Genomic DNA, 6542 nt, shown 5'->3' with positions numbered 1-6542 from the left:
GCAGCAAAACAAGTCCAGAACTGAAATCACTTCAGAAGAGCTCAAGAAACAATATCCTGGTACCCATAATGCTGGCAAGATGCTTAGCAAGCTTATTAACTTTCTCTTGTTTGGCGCTTAAATCCTCCAGTGTTTGCTGTTGCACAAGAAAGTACGCATCTGAATTCTGCAGGGACTTCCTCAGTCCTTCGGCTTCTTGCCGCAGCATAGCTGACTGATGCCTTTCGGCTTGTAGCTGAGACTGAAGAAGCCGAAGTGATTCAGGCAGCGAGTTCGAAGAGCTTGTGCCAGCCATACTGGCCAGTAACTCGAACACTACATCAACGCGGGACTGTGGGGTTTTCTCACTGTCTACAAGATCGTTTTTATCACCTTTCTTGGAGACCAACAGGGTTGTCTCACTATCTTGAACCTTATCTGCGTTACTTTCTCTACCATTGCATAGTGGGGTGCTCTTCTCCAATATTCTATTTGCATACTACAAGAGAAACAAGCAGACACATCACAAGTTTAGCTTGTAGTATACGAAACTCATTTTGGTAAACCGGTTCAGTAGTAAGGTGGACAGGATAGAAGGATGAAACAAACATATATCTATGTACTATGGTTACTGTATTGTCCATATCATTCTAGTTTATGTTGCCTAATCAAGATAGAGACACAGTGAACTCATATATTTTTAAGACACATCAGCATAGACAGAATATAAGTGTGAGAAACTACACAACATTGGCAGCACTTGTAATGTGCGTCACATGAGAACATACCTGATTATACAACTTAAACTGAAATCAACATAGAGCAAGAAGTTAGAACAACAATCCAGTTAAAGAAATAGGTTTAAAACATACCTGTTGCACCATTGGAGTTTAATTGGATCCTTCAAATTCGAAAGTAGTTGGTATGAGTAAATACAGTGATGCAACAGAAAAGGAGTATGGACCATAGCTACGGAATCTGACCTGAGAACAATTGCTCTTCTGCTTTAAACGTGGAGTTTGGGTTAGCTATGGTGGTCTTCGTGCTTTGGGCACTGCAGTAGCTTTACAAACTGCTCGTGTGGGGGTACTCTGTGGTGGACTTGGTGCTTTGTCAACTAGAAGTGGGTTACTATCCGCTGGGGTTGCGGTTAGATGGGTTGTAGCTGGTTCTGTGCCCAACGGTGTAATTTTGCAATCTGGAAGAGTCTCGATTATGTGTGGTGGGGCTAGTTTGTGGGCCAGTACAACCATGGTTCTATCTGCATCGACGGGTAGCACTGTCTTTTGTGAAGAACGGGTTTTTGCTCCGTTAGATACTGCCATCACCCCCTCCAATTCAAATGGCTCATAAACAAGAAAGAAATTCAACGTACAGACATTGTATGATAAACAGATGTGGTAATTCACATATATGTTGTCTAACCAAACATGACAGCATGACACAATTTCACATATATGTTGCCTAACTAAACAGGATAGCATGACACAGTTTCAGATATATGATGGATAACTTAACAGGATATAATGGCATAGTTCAACATATGATGAGTACCTAAACAGGATGACATGACAAAACTATATGATGTCTTTCTAAAATAGGTTGGGATGAAATAATTCACATACATGTTGTCTAATTATACATGATGGCATGATATAATTGACATAATTGATTCATATACTAAGCAGCTGGTACTCGCATGTATGCTCTCTAAACTAAGCAGATGGAATTCAATATTGTGCATATGATGTCGAAACTAAGCAATGCAAGACACCATATGCATAATATGAGAAATATAAAACATTGCAACTTGGAGCATACACCTCAGGTGGGATATAGGACTGATCATCTGTCTCTGAATCCTCCTCTGAGGAGCTCCCTGTAACCATCGAGATATATGCTTCAACATGTACCATTGCCTTCTCTGAAGACCTTGTTTTCACTCCTGATTCAGTGGCTCCAAATCCGGTCAGCGAAAGAAGCCATTCAAAGGAAATAAAGATGGTCCATCCATCTTAGACAGAATACTTGATTGGCCTTGCTAGATTCATGGCACCCCCGATAAACATGCCAATCATACCAGCAGAAACTGTTGGGTCTTTAAACAGGTCGGCAAGCTCAACGCCAAACACAAGGGGAAAAGGCCGCCCAGTGAGGACGACGATGAAGAGCCTCGCTCACCTAACACAGGGGGGCAGAAGCAATTTCCCCCCGAGGTCAAAATAGTGAATATGATCTATCTAACCCACATCCCCAAACGGGAGCACGAGTATGCATTAAGGGACGCCTACGCCGTAGAGCCGATCGCTTCAAAATTCAACCCATGGTCGGCTTGTCCGATCACCTTCGATCGAAAGGACCACCCGACCAGTATCCGTCATGGAGGATCGGCAGCTTTGGTCCTCGACCCAATCATCAATGGATTCCATCTCATGCGAGTCCTCATGGACGGTGGCAGTAGCTGTTGGGAAATGCGGTAATTTCAAAAAAATTCCTTCGATCACGCAAGATCTACCTAGGTGATGCATAGAAATGAGAGGGAGAGTGTGTCCACGTACCCTCGTAGACCGAAAGAGGAAGCGTTTAGTTAACACGGTTGATGTAGTCGAACGTCTTTGCGATCCAACCGATCCAAGCACCGAACATACGACACCTCCGCGTTCAGCACACATTCAGCTTGGAGACGTCCCTCGTACTCTTGATCCAATTCAGGCCGAGGGAGAGTTTCGTCAACACGAAGGCGTGGTGACGGTGATGATGAAGTTACCGGCGCAGGCCTTTGCCTAAGCACTACGATGATATGACCAAGGTGTGTAACTGTGGAGGGGGGCACCGCACATGCACTACAAAAAAATACACTTCCGTGATGATATGTGTTTGTCATAGTAGGTCGCGTTTTTTGTCATGCATGTACATCCATGACGATTTTATGACAGAATCAAGATAGTCATACCTGTGCTGTCGTAGAAGTGTTCCATGACATTACCAAAATTATCATCATGCAAGTGTATGATGACCCACAAGTGTAGGGGATCTATCGTAGTCCTTTCGATAAGTAAGAATGTCGAACCCAACAAGAAGCAGAAGGAAATGATAAGCGGTTTTCAGTAAGGTTTTCTCTGCAAGCACTGAAATTGTAGGTAATAGATAGTTTTGTGATAAGATAAATAGTAACGAGCAACAAGTAAATAAAGTAAATAAAGTGCAGCAAGGTGGCCCAATCCTTTATGTAGGAAAGGATAAGCCTGGACAATTTCTAATAATAATAAAGGAGCTCCCGAGGACACATTGGGAATTATCATCGAGCTAGTTTTCATCACGTTCATATGATTCGCGTTCGGTACTTTGATAATTTGATATGTGGGTGGACCGGAACTTGGGTACTGCCCTAACTTGGACAAGCATCCCACTTATGATTAACCCCTATTACAAGCGTCCACAACTATAGAAGAAGTATTAAGGTAAACCTAACCACAACATTAGACATATCGATCCATAACAGCCCCTAACGAAGCAACGCATAAACTAGGGCTTAAGCTTCTGTCACTCTAGCAACCCATCATCTACTTATTACTTCCCCATGCCTTCCTCTAGGCCCAAATAATGGTGAAGTGTCATGTAGTCGATGTTTACATAACACCACTAGAGGAAAAGACAACATACATCTCATCAAAATATCGAACGAATACCAAATTCACATGACTACTAATAGCAAGACTTCACCCATGTCCTCAGGAACAAACGTAACTACTCACAAGGCATATTCATGTTCATAATCAGAGGAGCAATAATATGCATAAAGGATCTGAACATATGATCTTCCACCAAGTAAACCAATTAGCATCAACTACAAGGAGTAATAGACACTACTAGCAACCCACAGGTACCAATTTGTGGTTTTGATACAAGATTGGATACAAGAGATGAACTAGGGTTTTGAGAGGAGATGGTGCTGGTGAAGATGTTGATGGATATTGACCCCTTCTCGATGAGAGGATCGTTGGTGATGACGTTGGTGATGATTTCCCCCTCCCGGAGGGAAGTGTCCCCGGAAAAACAGCTCTGCCAGAGCCCTAGATTGGTTCCGCCAAGGTTCCGCCTCGTGGCGGCAGAGTTTCGTCTCGTAAGCTTGCCCACGATTTTTTCTAGGGTAAAAGTGATGATATAGCAGAAGAAGGACGCGGGAGGCCCACCAGGGGGCCCAGGAGATAGGGGGCGCGACCTATAGGGGGGCACGACCCCCTGTCTCCTGGACATGGTGTGGGCCCCCTGGCCTATTTCTTTCGCTCAGAAATTCTTAATAATTCCAAAAAGTTGTTTCGTGGAGTTTCGGGACTTTTGGAGCTGTGCAGAATAGGTTCCCAACGTTTGCTCCTTTTCCAGCCAGAATTCCAGCTGCCGGCACCCCCTCTTCACGGTAAACCTTGTAAAATAAGAGAGAATATCCATAAGTAATGAGATATAATGTGTAATAACAGCCCATAATGCAATAAATATTGATATAAAAGCATGATGCAAAATGGACGTATCAACTCCCCCAAGCTTAGACCTCGCTTGTCCTCAAGCGGAAGCCGAAATCGAAAAATATGTCCACAAGTTTAGAGATAGAGGTGTCGATAAAAAATAAAATACGGACATGACGGCATCATGATCATTCTTATAACAGCACAAATATAGATTTCAATATATAATTTCTTATGCTCAAGTGAAAATCAATTCACAATTTCAAGTATGGTTCAAAAACTTCATTGAGAACTAACAAACTATAATCTCAGTCATTGAAGCAATCGCAATTTATCACAACATCAGAAAGAGTCAACAATGGAGCTTTTCAGCGAGTCCACATACTCAACTATCATATAGTCTTCTACAATTGCTAACACTCACGCAATACTTGTGGTTATGGAGTTTCAGCCGGACACTGAGAAAGATAGGGGCTTATCGTGTTGCCTCCCAACGTATTCACCTTTAGGTGATGTCAACAATAATAGCCCATGCTAACGAACATCCAATTGGATATATATACGATGATCTTTCAAACACGAGGAGCTTGCCAAAGGATAAAATGAAAAAGGGAAAGGTGAGGATCACCTTGACTCAAGCATAAAGTAAAAACATAAAGTAAAAGATAGGACCTTCGCAGAGGGAAGCAAAAGTTGTCATGCGCGTTTAGGGTTGATGCATAAAATCTTAATGCAAAAGAACGTCACTTTATATTGCCCCTTGTATGTGGACCTTTATTATGCAGTCCGTCGCTTTTATTACTTCCACAGTAAGTTCTTGCAAAGCTTATTTTCTCCGCACTAATAAGTCATACATAATTAGAGAGCAATTTTTATTGCTTGCACCGATGACAACTTACTTGAAGGATCTTACTCAATCCATAGGTAGATATGGTGGACTCTCTTGGCAAGACTGGATTTAAGGGTATTTGGAAGCACAAGTAGTATCTCTACTTGGTGCTAGGAATTCGGCTAGCATGAGGGGGAAAGGCAAGCTCAACATGTTTGGAAGGTCAATGACAATATACTTTAACTGAGATGTGAGAAAACATAAACCATTACGTTGTCTTCCTTGTCCAACGTCAACTCTTTTAGCATGTCATACTTAATGAGTGCTCACAATCATAAAAGATGTCCAAGATAATATATTTATATGTGAACCCCTCTTTCCTTATCACTTCCTATTAATTGCAACGATGACCAAGGCTACGTTCATCAACTCCCAACAATTTTTATGCCTCATACTTTCTATGTGTGAAGTTATCACTATCCATACGATCAATATGAACTCTTTTATTCTTTCTACTTTCTTAAGATCATAGCACATAGCAAAGCCCTTGACTCAACACTAATCTTTATTATAAATAGCTAACGAACTCAATTGCATAAAGAGATCACAAAGCAAAACTCAAACTACTTGATATCAAAACTTCTAGATCAAGATACTACTAAAAGGATCGAACTAAATAAGGCGGTAAAGATAGGAGTGTGATGGTGATACGATACCGGGGCACCTCCCCCAAGCTTGGTAGTTGCCAAGGGGAGTGCCCATACCCATGTGATTAAGTCCTCGTAGGTGATGAAGTAGGAGTTGTTGATGACGGTGGATAATCGCACATTGAGCGTAAAAGTTCCTCCAACTTGCGGATAATGCCCTTAAGCCGAGCAATATGATCCTTCAACAGAATATTCTCCTGTGTGAGATACTTGTTTTGTATGCGAGCTAACTCAATCATCTTGAAAGCTTCAATCTCTGTTGGAGTAAAGAGGTTAGGTAAAGGTTGAGGGATATCTTCTTCTTTCACCGTCGGAGCTTGAACCTCCATGGCTTCCTTGATCCCTTCATCCTTGTTGATCTCTTCTAGTTCTTCTCTCTTCAGCTCTATCTTCAAAAGCCAAGCATCCTTGTCTTCATTGTTGGAGGAGGGTGAAGTCATGGCGCTCTAAATCTGCAACGAAAACAGCTCGAAATGAAAATAGAGGATATTTGCGTGATACGGTGGTCAAAACCTTCGGGAGTATATATAATGAATTTTTACTGACCCAAATACGTAACATGCA

This window comes from Triticum aestivum, chromosome 3B (genome assembly GCF_018294505.1).
Source record: "Triticum aestivum cultivar Chinese Spring chromosome 3B, IWGSC CS RefSeq v2.1, whole genome shotgun sequence".
Lineage (NCBI taxonomy): Eukaryota > Viridiplantae > Streptophyta > Magnoliopsida > Poales > Poaceae > Triticum > Triticum aestivum.
This window is presented reverse-complemented; position numbering follows the sequence as displayed.